The following is a 14,159-nucleotide window of genomic DNA, read 5'->3' as shown; positions in this document are numbered from 1 at the left end:
TCTGTTGTGTAACACTTAACCGTGCAACAGTCAAAGATCTGAGAAAAACATGACTACTCCTCCTCCTAATGGTTCTGGTTCTAGTGATACTAGCTATAAAAATGTCTCACATGATTATAGTGATAGTAAGAAAACCAGTGTTGGAAAAGTTCCAAAGTTCAATGGAGATGCTGAAGAGTTCTCTTGGTGGAAGACCAATTTTTACAGTTACATCATGAGCCTGGATGAAGAATTATGGGATATTCTGGAAGATGGTGTTGGTGATTTAGTCCTTGATGAAGAAGGAGCTGCTGTGGATAGAAAGAAACATACTCCAGAACTGAGGAAACTCTACAAGAAGCATCATATTATCAGAGGAGCTCTTGTCACTGCCATACCCAAAGCAGAGTACATGAAGATGAGTGACAAATCCACTGCTAAAGCTATGTTTGCTTCTCTCTGTTCAAATTATGAAGGGAGCAAGAAGGTCAAAGAAGCAAAGGCTCTTCTGCTTGTACATCAGTATGAGCTATTCAAGATGAAGGATGATGAAACTATTGAGGAGATGTACTCAAGGTTTCAAACCTTAGTTTCTGGGCTACAGATTCTAAAGAAGAGCTATGTTGCTTCTGATCATGTAAGCAAGATTCTCAAAAGCTTACCTGCCAGATGGAGACCCAAGGTGACTGCCATTGAGGAAGCTAAAGATTTAAACACTTTAAGTGTCGAAGATCTTGTTAGTTCTCTCAAAGTTCATGAGTTAAGTCTTAATGAACATGAGTCTACTAAGAAGAGTAAATCAATAGCTCTTCCATCCAAAGGCAAGTCATCAAAAGCTCTCAAAGTGGTTGAATCTGAAGAGGAAGAACAGTCAAGTTCAGATTCTGAACCAGATGCTGCTGAAATGGCCATGCTCTCAAACAGACTTCAATATCTGGCCAAGAAGAACAGAAAGTTTCTCGCCAAAAGGGGTAACTCCAGAAGCTCAAGGAAAGAAGATCAGAAGGGATGCTTCAACTGTAAGAAGCCTGGACACTTCATTGCTGAATGCCCTGATCTTCAAAGAGAAAAGTCAAAGGACAAATCAAAGAGGTCTACATTCAAACCAAGCAAATTCAAGAAGCAGATTAAGCAGAGTTTAATGGCAACCTGGGATGACTTGGGTAGTGAATCTGGATCTGATAAAGAGGAAGCTGATGAAGATGCAAAGGTAGCTGTTGGGTTGGTAGCAACAGCAACTTCAGAAGCTGGATCAGATTCAGACTCAGAAGATGAAAATGAGGTATATTCCAAAATTCCCAGAGATGAACTTGTTGAGTCACTTAAAGAACTTCTTACACATTTTGAAGTAAGAACCAATGAGTTGAAGGATTTAAAAGAAAAATATGCTGATTTGGTACAACAGCAAAAATCAACTCTATTGGATCTGAAAGCTTCTGAACAAGGACTTAGGGGCTTTGACTTCATGTGTAAAACATATGAAGATCAGCTCAGGTTCTTATGTCAGAAGCTACAAGAAAAGTGTAATGAAAAACCTTTAAGTAATCATGAAATTGCTCTTGAAGATTTCATTATATCTGGCATTGACAGAAGCAGAGTAGCTTCTATGATTTATAGCATTTACAAGAACAATGGCAGAGGAATTGGTTTTCCAGAAGTGAAACTTGAGAAAACCAATCTAAAGTCTTGTTGTGAATGCATCAAGGAAGGTCTGAAAACATTCTTTGTACCAGAAGGGGCTGAGTTGGAAACTGTTGTTCAATCAGAACCTGAAGCTTCTAGTTCTAAGGCTAAGATTATTTCAAAGCCCAAGAACTCTAAGTCAAAGGCTATGATCAAATCTGATTCCAAGACTTCAAAGGTTAGGATCCTGAAAAGATCAGAACCTATTCCTCAGAGTCTGGTGAAACCAAAATCTGGGGTTCTGAAGTCTAAGTTTCAGAAGAAGACAGTTACTGCTTCTGAAGTACCAAAACCTAAGGTGATGGTTAATCAGAAGCAACCCAACTCACAGCACAAGGTACAAGAAGTGAAGAGTAAAGCCTTAAGTACTAACCTTCCAGGACCCATAGAACAATGGGTACCTAAAACTAAAAATGTCAATGATGCAGGTATGTCTAAGAGCAGTGCCAAAGCAAAGATCATGGTACCTAGACAGCGGTTGCTCAAGACACATGACAGGAGACAAGTCCATGTTCCTCAGCCTAACAATGAAAGAGGGAGGAAATGTGAAATTTGGAGGCAACCAGTCAGGCAAGATCATAGGTACAGGAACTATTGGTAATTCCTCTACCTCAATTAATAATGTATGGTTGGTAGATGGTCTTGAACATAACCTTTTGAGCATTAGTCAATTTTGTGATAATGGTTATGATGTGCCTTTTGAAAAACCCAACTGTACAGTAATCAACAAGGAAGACAAATCCATTGTGTTCAAAGGAAAGAGAGTTGACAATGTCTATAAAATCAATTTTTCTGAACTGGCTGATCAGAAGGTGATTTGCCTACTATCAGTGAATGATAAGAAATGGATGTGGCACAGAAGGTTGGGACATGCTAACTGGAGGTTAATCTCTAAGCTTAGTAAGTTACAACTTGTGAAAGGGCTACCAGACATTGACTATCATTCAGATGCACTCTGTGGTGCATGTCAGAGAGGGAAAATTGTGAAATCTTCTTTTAAAACCAAAGACTTTGTTTCAACCTCAAGACCTTTAGAATTACTCCATATTGATTTATTTGGACCAGTAAGTACTGCATCCTTATATGGAAGTAGATATGGATTGGTCATTGTTGATGATTACAGCAGATGGACTTGGGTGAAATTCATAAAGAGTAAAGATGTTGCGTGTGATGTATTCAGTAGCTTCTGCACTCAAATTCAATCTGAAAAAGAATCAAAAATTTTGAAAGTCAGAAGTGATCATGGTGGAGAATTTGAAAATGAGCCATTTGAAGCTTTTTGTGAAAAACATGGAATTTTCCATGAATTCTCTTCTCCTAGAACACCACAACAAAATGGGGTTGTAGAGAGAAAGAATAGAACTTTACAAGAAATGGCCAGAACCATGATTCATGAAAACAATTTACCAAAAAATTTTTGGGCAGAAGCAGTGAATACAGCATGCTATGTTCAAAACAGGATCTATATTAGACCTATTTTGGAGAAAACAGCATATGAACTCTTTAAAGGAAGAAAACCCAATATCTCTTACTTTCATCAATTTGGATGTACTTGTTACATTCTGAACAACAAGCTCTACCTAAAGAAATTTGATGCCAAGGCCCAAAGAGGAATCTTTTTAGGTTACTCTGAAAGGTCAAAGGCATACAGAGTGTATAATTCAGAAACACTCTGTGTTGAAGAATCTATGCACGTTAAATTTGATGACAAGGAGCTTGAAAATAAAACTTCAAAGCAAGGTGAAAGTTTTGCAGAGATACAGGTTCCTGAAGCTATTCCAGAACCTGATCAGATAGCTGAGTCTGAAGATAGTCCAGAAGCTGAACCCACATCAGAAGCGCAAGATGAAACTGCTTCTGATGAAGCACAAGATGGCTCACATCAAGCAGATCCTCCCAGAAACACATTCAAACACAAGTCTTCACATCCTGAGGAGCTAATCATCGGAAACAAAGATAGTCCAAGAAGAACAAGATCACATTTCAGACAAGAAGAGTCAATGAATGGACTAATCTCAATGATTGAACCTACAACAGTTGATGAAGCACTTTCAGATGATGGATGGATCCTAGCTATGCAAGAAGAGTTGAATCAATTTCAAAGAAATGATGTGTGGGATCTGGTACCCAAACCTCAGCACAAGAACATTATTGGAACAAAATGGGTATTCAGAAACAAGCTGAATGAGCAAGGTGAAGTAACAAGAAACAAAGCCAGGCTTGTTGCACAAGGGTACAGTCAACAAGAAGGCATTGATTACACTGAAACGTTTGCTCCAGTTGCAAGATTGGAAGTAATCAGGTTACTTCTTTCCTATGCAGTTAATCATGGCATAATATTATATCAAATGGATGTCAAGAGTGCATTTCTAAATGGAGTCATAGAAGAAGAAGTGTATGTCAAGCAACCTCCTGGATTTGAGGATATTAAATATCCTGACCATGTGTTTAAACTGAAGAAATCACTATATGGCTTGAAACAAGCTCCCAGAGCTTGGTATGATAGACTAAGTAATTTCTTAATCAAAAATGATTTTAAAAGAGGACAGGTTGATACTACACTCTTCAGAAGGACCCTTGAGAAAGATATTCTTGTTGTGCAAATATATGTTGATGATATAATATTTGGTTCTACTAATGCATCTCTTTGCAAGGAATTTTCTGAGTTAATGCAGGATGAATTTGAAATGAGCATGATGGGAGAGCTGAAGTTCTTCCTTGGCATTCAAATCAATCAATGCAAAGATGGAGTCTATGTTCATCAATCAAAGTACACAAAGGAGCTTCTGAAGAAGTTCAAACTTGAAGATTGTAAAGTGATGAACACTCCAATGCATCCTACGTGCAACTTGAGCAAAGAAGATGAAGGAGCTAAAGTAGATCAGAAGCTGTATAGAGGTATGATTGGTTCTTTGTTATACCTCACTGCATCTAGGCCAGATATTTTATTCAGTGTATGCTTGTGTGCAAGATTCCAATCAGATCCCAGAGAATCTCATATGACTGCTGTCAAGAGAATCTTCAGGTATTTGAAGGGAACAACTAATCTTGGACTCCTTTATAGGAAATCCTTAGATTATAAGCTAATTGGATTCTGTGATGCTGATTATGCTGGTGATAGGATTGAAAGAAAGTCAACCAGTGGCAATTGTCAATTTCTGGGTGATAATCTTATATCCTGGGCTAGCAAAAGACAAACAACTATTGCTATGTCTACAGCAGAAGCAGAATACATTTCAACTGCAAGTTGTTGTACACAACTACTTTGGATGAAACATCAGTTGGAAGATTATCAGATAACTGCCAACAGTATTCCCATTTATTGTGATAATACTGCTACTATTTGTTTGTCTAAAAATCCAATTTTGCATTCAAGAGCCAAGCACATTGAAATCAAACACCATTTTATCAGAGATTATGTTCAAAAAGGAATTTTAGATATACAATTCATTGATACTGAAAATCAATGGGCTGATATATTTACTAAGCCTTTAACTGTTGAAAGATTTGATTTTATAAAGAAAAATTTGAACATGCACTTTGTATCTGATTAAATGCTTGCTTGCTCCTGAATAGGATTTTAGGTTCTGAAGTCAGTTCAGAAGCGGTAGTCCATCAGAAGCTCTTTATTGAGGTTCTGAGGAAAACTCGCTTCTAATGATGACGTCAGCATCTGAAGTCCAGAAGCTGGATTTGTTGCTTCTGAATAGTTGAATTAGTGGAAACGTTGGAAGTTACCTTTTAAAAAGTAACTTCTGGCCCACTAACTTGGTAGTTACTCTGTGAACTTCTTACGTGGCCTGTATGTATTGGTGTATAACAAAAAGGGCAATGATGATTTAATAGCTTTGAAAGTACTTTTCACGCGCCCCCAATTTTGTCATTAATGTTATGTTTGTTTGTCTCTTTTGAATTGCAATCGTTTTACTTTTAACACTTTGAAAATTCACACACTACTCACTCACAACAAACACATTTGCTCTCAAACCTCTTGCGAAGTAAGCGCATTCTCTCAACCTTAGAACCCTAAAATCTTCATCTTCTTCAAATCTTCGTCAATCATCAAATGGCATCATCAAGCTCAAAAGTTTCAGAATCTACTTCAAACATGCAAAGAGCACCAGAATCTGAGTCCGTCTACAAAGAAAAGACTATGGATATTCCATGGGAATCCTTAATAGTTCAAATAGAGTCACCGGTGGATTTTACTTCACTCAAGAAGTACGAAGTAAACATGGAAGGATTGATAGAGACACAGGAGCTGTCTGAGTATTTCAGGATGCTAAATGGGCCAACATATGTGAACTTGGTCAAGGACTTTTGGTTAAAAGCTGAAGTGTACAATGAAAAGCCTGCAAAAGTTGTAAGCAAACAAGCTGGGTCAAAGAAAGGGAAAATGGCCATGGATATGAATCCTACATCATTTGACAACTTAGAAATAAGGTCTGAAGTGATGGGCATTCCTATAACCATCACTGAGGAAGTTATAGCTAAAGCTTGTAAAAGGCATGCAGAGGGAAGATTCCAAGAAATAGTCAGGAAGGAAGATGTCCTGCTAAAAGGTTACTACAACTCTCTTCTGGGTGGGAAGAAAGATGCCAAGCCTTCAGAAATGGAGATTCACAACAGAATGTTGGTGAAATTCAGTAATGATTGCTTCTTTCAAAGAGCAGGAGGGTCTGACCAACCCAACAACCAACAAAAGCTAGCAATTTATTTCATGACCAATCTGGAAAAGATAAACTTCCCCAGATATGTAATGGATCATCTCTGCTGGGCCATAAACGAAAGCACTACAAGAGGAAGAAAACAAGTACCCTATGGAAGATTGCTGTCTGAAATCTTTCATCAAGGAAGGGTGCTGGAGTTCTTAAAAAGGACAAGGAGTGCTTCTGATAAATGTTTCGAAGTCTCTACTGCTGAAAGGACTATCAGTAGCAGGAGCTTATGCTCTATGAAGTTCATCAAGGAAGCTCCTAAAGATGAAAAGTGGTTGGAGATGACCACAGAAGAATCTGAGATTATCAGGGACTTTCCTTCCATTATTAAGGAAAGTGATCCTGAACACTTAGCTAGATTAGTAGCTGAGTACATCTTGGAGGAAGCTGCTCGTGCTAAAGGGAAAGGCAAAAAGGCCAAGGCAGTTGCTGTGTCAGAAGCTGCTGTTTCTGATGCACCTAAAGGGAAGAGGACCAGAACTAGTTCTGAATCTGATGCTGCTCCTACTAAAGGAAAGAAGGCCAGAACCAGTACTGAGTCAGAAGCTGCCATTGCTAAAGTTGCTAAGTCTGAATCTAAACCTATTTCTATCAAGGAGAAAGGAAAGATGCAGAAGATTGGTGCTGCTTCTATTCCACAGAAGAGAAGAAAAGGTAAGGCAGATTTGGTAATCACTCAAGAGCAGCTGGAGGAAGCACTTGAACAAATGGAGAAAGAAGAGGCTGATCCCAAGCTGAAGAAGAAGAAGGCTCCCCTTCAACTTGTGAGTCCTATGGTTGAAATGACTCCAAGAATGAAAAGGATGGCAGATGAACGTGCTTCTGATCTTATATCAGACAGAAAGGATCAAAAAGCACAATACATTCAGCAAAGAGATGAAAAGCTCAAGGCTTTGGGGTTGGAAGACTGTGATAGGTTCTACAAGGAGAAATTGGCTGAAGTAAGAGCCATTGCTGGTAAGCCTACTGAAGATAATGAGGAAGACGATATGATGCTCATTTTTGAAGATGCTCCAGAAGAGGGAACTTCAGAAGCAGTTCCTCAATCTGCTGGTCCACAGAAGATCACTTCTGAAGCTGGCCCTGCAGATCAGGTAATCCAGATTCCAGTCACCTCTCTCCCCATTTCACCCTCTTCACCATCAGCACCTGAACCAATAGAAGACACTTCTGTCTTAGACAGTCTTGCTCTTCACTACTCAGGTGAGTTACCCTTAGACAAATCTACTTCAGAAAAGGCCTCTGAAACAACTCCAGAAGCAGTTGCTTCTGAAAATGTTGTTTCAGAAAACCCCCATCAACAAACACCTGAACTACATAAACCCACAACACCCCCACAATCACCAATAGCTACCATTGACCCCCAACTCAACAATCAAACAACAAATTCACCACAACAACCACCAACTGAAACTGAATTTCAACCTTTACCTGAACACTCTCCAGAACCAACTCCCATGGATGTTGACATCTCTCTAGTCAATGTTCAAGCCTCAACCTCCACAACACACATTGTTTCTGACCAGCCTTCATCTTCAAACACACAAACACACCTTACCATTCCAGTTCCTAACCCTGTTCAAGATCTGGAAATCAGTGATTCTGATCTTGAAACCCTTGATCAACCACCCACAACCATCCTGGAATCTGGATATATTAATTCTGAGCTTCTGACAATCCTGAGTCAGATGCATAATCTTGTGGATCAACGAAGGACAATTGATCTCACAAGTGCATATGAAGACTCCTGGGCATCTCTTCAGAACCGGGCAACTGAGCTTATCGAAGAAATCAAGGCTAAATGCATCAGAGTCAAGCAAGCATCAGTCAGAAGGCTAATGGAGCATGTGAATCAGAGTCTTAGAGTAAGAAGTTCTACACTGCTCCTGGCAAACCAGCCTTTCTTCTTTGAAACGGATTACTTGACCAGAGAAGCCAGGTTGTGTAAGCTTCTGAAGAAACAGATGGCAGAGCAGCAGCAAGAAGCTAAGGAAAGGGAACAAGCTCTTCTCCAGAGGCAACAACAACTTGAAGAACTGTTGCAGAAGAAGATTGAAGAAATGGAGGAGATGAAGAAACAACAACAAACCAACCCTTAGTTGCACACCCTTGTGTTTTACTTTTTGTTTGTTGTTTGTTTTATTTTCTTAGTCCTTGCTTCTGAAACCATCTTGTCTTATTTCTCTTGCTTCTGAATGCTTACTGATTCTGACTGTTTAGCTGCTTCTGACAATTGAATATACATGTTCATATTTTTTGCTCTGATTTATTTAGTTCATTGCTTAGTATACTCTCTCATGTTTGAGTTTTTCTCATATCTTTTTGTCTTTTATGCTTAAATTTATTTCAATTTTTTTTGATAATGACAAAAGGGGGAGTATATGTGACAAGTATTTAAAGGCTCTGAGCCTCATTAATGGCATTTGAAATTTTTGAAAAACTTCTATCATTTTTACCTTATTGGTATAAGCTATGAACGAACGAAGGAGTATCAAAATTCAAGTAAAATTAATTGAACCATTCTTCTTATCTATAAGTTAAATTCTTTCAATGATTCAATTTTGTTTTTAAGCTCTGATTATTGTGCGAAAAATGAATTTAATTAACCTGGATAGAACTTAGGGGGAGCTTACAAACCTCGCCTTAAAGACTATCAGACTCAGGGGGAGTCTGAGCTTACAAACCTCAGATTCTGAGCTTACAAACCTCAGAACCCCAAAGTCAACTTGTTAATTAGATTAACAACAATTGATCAATTTTAAATACTTTTGTTTGTCATCATCAAAAAGGGGGAGATTGTTGGAACAAAATGTGTTTAACAATGAACCTTAAAGAGTTTTGATGATAACAAGGTATTAAAAATTGTAAATTGGACTAGCTAATATTTGTTCAAGTGTACAGGACCATAATTATAAAGTTACATCATCATTGGTTCTGAATGAGCAAATAAAGAGCAAAAGAAAATGAAGCTTAGATGATTCTGAAGGCAAAGCGCTCCTGAAGTCAAGCTGCTCCTGAAGAAATAGCGCTTCTGAAGTAAGCTGCTCCTGAAGAATAGTGCTTCTGAAGACAAGAGGTCCAGAAGCCACATCATCAGAAGCTGCGTCATCAGAAGCTGCAGAAGTCACATCATCAGAAGCCGCATCATCAGAAGCTGCCTCATCAGAAGCTATTTCACCAGAAGCTGAATCTCAACTGGATTTGCAAAAGATTCAAGAATTGAAGAATTATCAATGCAAAAGCGGTCTATTGGATTCGAAAACACAAACAAAGGATTAGTGGAGTTTTGCAACGGTCATTTCAAAGGTATTTGAAGGCTTGTGCTTGCAATTTGGACGAAAGCGTTGACATTGTACTTTGTACGAATTGTACAACCACGTTCTCCACTACTCTGTTTTGTGTCCACGCTTCAAGACAAGAAAACAGCTCCAGAATACGGTCTCGCCTGCATATATGTTCCTTTGGATAAGGAATGGATTTCAAATTGGTTCTTCATAGGACAACAACCAAATCAGGCAAAAGATCATTGGTGAAAGATCAAGCTTCAACAACGACTCTTTGGTGTGCTGGCAATTTCACAACGTCTCTTTCACACCTCTATATAAAGGAGTGAAGACCTAGAGAATTGTTAATGCAAGAACGCTGAACGAAAGACTCACAAGATTTTCACAAGTACCAAACCTCTGCTGAAATTGTTCTGCATTCACTTAGAATTTCTGTGTCTCAAAGTCATATCTTAGAAATTCTTAAGTCCATTGAGTCTGTATCTGATTTGTATTGTGAGCACCTCTGATTGTATATCAAGTGTTCAACCTTAAACAATTTTCTGTGTAATTTTGTTTAGTTAGGAAGTCTCTTGCAATTGTGCTTGAGCAGGAAGTCTCTTGATTGTGTTCTTGAGCAAAGGAAGTCTCTTGCTTGTGTGCTTGAGCATTGGAAGTCTCTTGCTTGTGTGCTTGAGCATTTGTAATCAGATATTACTCATAGTGAAATCTCCTTGGAAGTGCAAGGGGGACTGGACTACTTCCGGATTGTGGAAGGAACCAGTATAATTGCTTTGTGTCGTTCTTCTTCTCTCTCTCTGTTTTATTCCGCTGCATTTAGATTCTGATTATCACTTCAGAAGCTGCCTCACCTAGCTTCTGATCAGTGTGTTCAGTTTTAAGGAGAAACGAAGAATTTTTTCAAAACACAATTCAACCCCCCCTTCTTGTGTTTTTCTCACCTTCATGGTCCTCTATACCAGTCCACAACCCACCAAGCGTCAAGCCTTTTAAGGCGTAGACGTTTGTTCTTCGTAAAGTCAACTTGCATCAGTCCACAGTCCACTAGACGTTTGTTCTTCATAAAGTCGACTTGTATCAGTCCAAATATGAATAGAGTTTGTTACAAATATGGTACTTATAGCAAGTGAAATCTAACTAATTACTAGCTTGAGCTAACTTACTAACAATTAAGCAACTAACTCCAATAAGCTATACTAACCTAGAGTACAAATATACCCAGGGATGACAATAGGTACCCTATAGGTAAGGTAGTAAAGTGTTCTTCCCCATACCCGTATTTGTAAAAAATACCCATACTCTTGTGGGAAAAAACTTTAGTGTCATTCTCCATACCCTATGGGCACCTAAGTGCCCATATTCCCACCAATTACCCACACTTTAACTATGAAAAAACAATAAAAACATCACAATAGAAATAAACCTATGGTCCAAAAGTTTTCCAATCAACTCATAAAATGTATTTAGCCAAATAAAAGTAATGCTCTAATGATTCATTAACTCTTCTAGTTCAATATATTGGTAATTGTGAGTTGTTTTACAAAAAATATCCTTTATTAATGGTATCGAAAACATAAATTAAAAGAGTTGTAAAAAGATAAAGTAATAAATAGTAAGGAGCAAAATAGAAAAATAAGCATTAACGATTCTTTGATATTGTAATGAAACATATAATTTAGGACGAATAAATTTTGCTAAAATGATATAATTTGAAACCGAAGAAATATTGTTTTTAAAGGGTTCAAACCCATTAGTAAAAAAAAATAGTTTAGATTCTTCAAATGGGCCATATTATAAATAATCATATTATATTAGTTTTGGGTTATGACTCTAGGAATGGAATGAACTATCAAATAATAAAAAAGAAAAACATCGAGCACAGAAATGGTGCTTGTAAATGGTACATTTATCTTGACAGACAATTTTCAAAGATACATGTACCTTTTATCGCCCCCATCTTTATCCTCAATTTTTTTTTTGTTATCTAATAATTTCTTTCATTGTTTGAGTCATAATACAATACAAGAACAATGAAATATGTGTTTATTTACAATACAACCAATTTAGAATACCTTAACTTAGTATGAAAGAAACATGATCTGTAAAAATTTGATCTTAATAAACAAAAAACAAGATGAGCATGTCTTAGATAAAAGAGAAGTTAATGAAATCATAAAAAATTTGCAGAAGCAATCGCAATCACTATTTATTATATAACTATAGAATTCCAAGCAATGATAAATTGGAAGAGCAATCAGCTAGCTATTTTTAGTAAGAACTTGCTAAGAAACGAGATGAGAAAGGACATGTTTGTGACTGTATTTGATAGTGTGATATACGAGAACCAATGTCAAGGAGGCTCGATCACAAGAATAATCAATATATAAGTTTCAGAAACTAAACAATGAAAAAAAAAAAAAGCCTTCATTAACTACACATGATCAACAAGTTTCTTAGAATCATCTTCCAAATAGATTGAACTTGGATTGCAGCATTATTAAGCTAATAAAAGATAAAACTAGCACAGCCTTTACTGCAGAATTATTTTAAAATAAATGTAGAAAATTAGGTTAAAAATCATAGTACGTAGGAGGAAAAAATCACAAGTGCAATTCAATAGAAGAAAAAAAAAGTTAATACTGCTTGTATGAAATAGCTAGTTATGTGTTTTGTTTGGTTTTAGATGACGACTAAAAGCAAAAATGATTTGATTGTCACAATAAAAGTTCAAAACTAACTATCAAATTTAAGAAATGAAGTATTTTATCATCCTCATCTCAACCAAAGTATATTATCCCAATAGTACAATCTAATTAACACCAAAATCTAAGTTGTAGATAACAATTTATGGATGGATGTGGAATACATGCAAAACAATTCATGAAAATTATTAGATTATTTGCAAACAGACAAAAAAACCATACATGAATATAATAAGTTGATAAACTTGTTTGAACTTTGAAATAAGACATCAACTTTAAACAAGACCAAATAAAGAGGAATCACAATCTTTTCTACATTCTCTATTTACAATTTTTATTACAAAAATGGAACATAGAAGAAAAAAGAGGAATCACAATCTTTTCTACATTCTCTATTTACAATTTTTATTACAAAAAGTTTTAGAAGTAAAGAAATGGAACATAGAAGAAAATAAAAATAAATAAACATTCAGCATAAGGTTGCTAAAATTTGTTGAAGGGAAGTATGTAGAAAGGTTGTAACCTCATTAGGATGGAGAGCGATGGTGTGAGCTTAAGGAGCTATTACATCTTTATCCAACAAGAAGCACAAAATCCGGTCATCTTAGCCGTTGGTTTAATTGGTGATCCTCGCAGTGATAGATACACCAATGAAAAACTTACAGAGGCAATTGGCAGGTAATGGTACAGAGACATGCTTACTGTGTGAGAAATTAGGCAGTTTGCAAAATTATGCAAACTTTATAGTGAACAATTGAAAGTATAGTTGCATGCATTTGACCTGATCTAGTTTGCCATTTCTAATAACTCTTGGCTCCCATGTGCACTGGTGTGGTAATATGTACAACTTGGTAACATCCCAATAGACAATAGTATCCCCATTTCCCGATCAATCCTAGAAAATATTTTATTTGGCCTGTAACTAGATAGGTCTACTTATGAAAACATAATTAAGTTTATCACTGTCTGAACTTACGAGGTCTTAGCGTTCATCTTACAAATAGAGATAATATCATTGTTAACATTTAATATAATAAAGCATATTTGTAATGCATGATAACCTTAATTCTTCTTTAATCATGATATGACATACATCAATTTGTGAAGACCTGTATTTTTTTTAACCAGTATCCAGATTGCGAATCATTGTGTAGCATGACTATAAGATATATTAATGATTTTATTATGTATTTTACTAGTAACTTGTGATTTATTTTGCATTTTTGCTATTAATTAATGTATATATTTATTTGATAGGTTGGATGGAAGGCATGTTGTTTTTGGAAAGGTGCTTTCGGTAATGGATGTTAATTGTTTACAAGATTGAAGCTGAAGGAAATCGAAGTGAACATGGAAGTTGAGTATATTAAGCAATAAGCAGCACTAATGTGTTGATTATGTTGAACTTAAAATAACATTGACACTGCTTCATTAGTTCAATATATGTTGTATCTTTGCTGTGTTTTTCGGGACTGCAAATTTGGAGGAGATGTCTTACTTGAACACAAACCTAAATCAAATTTATTTAGACACATAGATAAATAACAGAAATTAAAAGAAAAATAATTGTCACTTCATTTAATATTTTTCTATTTTATTTTATTTTATTTTATTTTTTCAATTGTGTCCTGTGTGGCAGTTACACATTGAAATTAGAAAATTACTTTTCTCACTTTTCAAATTGCTATTTTTTTTCAACTGTCGTTGGCTCAACTGCAAGTAACTGTTGTTGGGTTATCCTAAGACTGGTTAAATCAATTAAAAAAGTGATTGAACCGTTCTAAAAAAGTGTC

This window comes from Medicago sativa, chromosome 3 (assembly GCF_051527215.1).
Source record: "Medicago sativa cultivar Bolivia chromosome 3, Bolivia_mono, whole genome shotgun sequence".
Classification (NCBI taxonomy): domain Eukaryota; kingdom Viridiplantae; phylum Streptophyta; class Magnoliopsida; order Fabales; family Fabaceae; genus Medicago; species Medicago sativa.
This window is presented reverse-complemented; position numbering follows the sequence as displayed.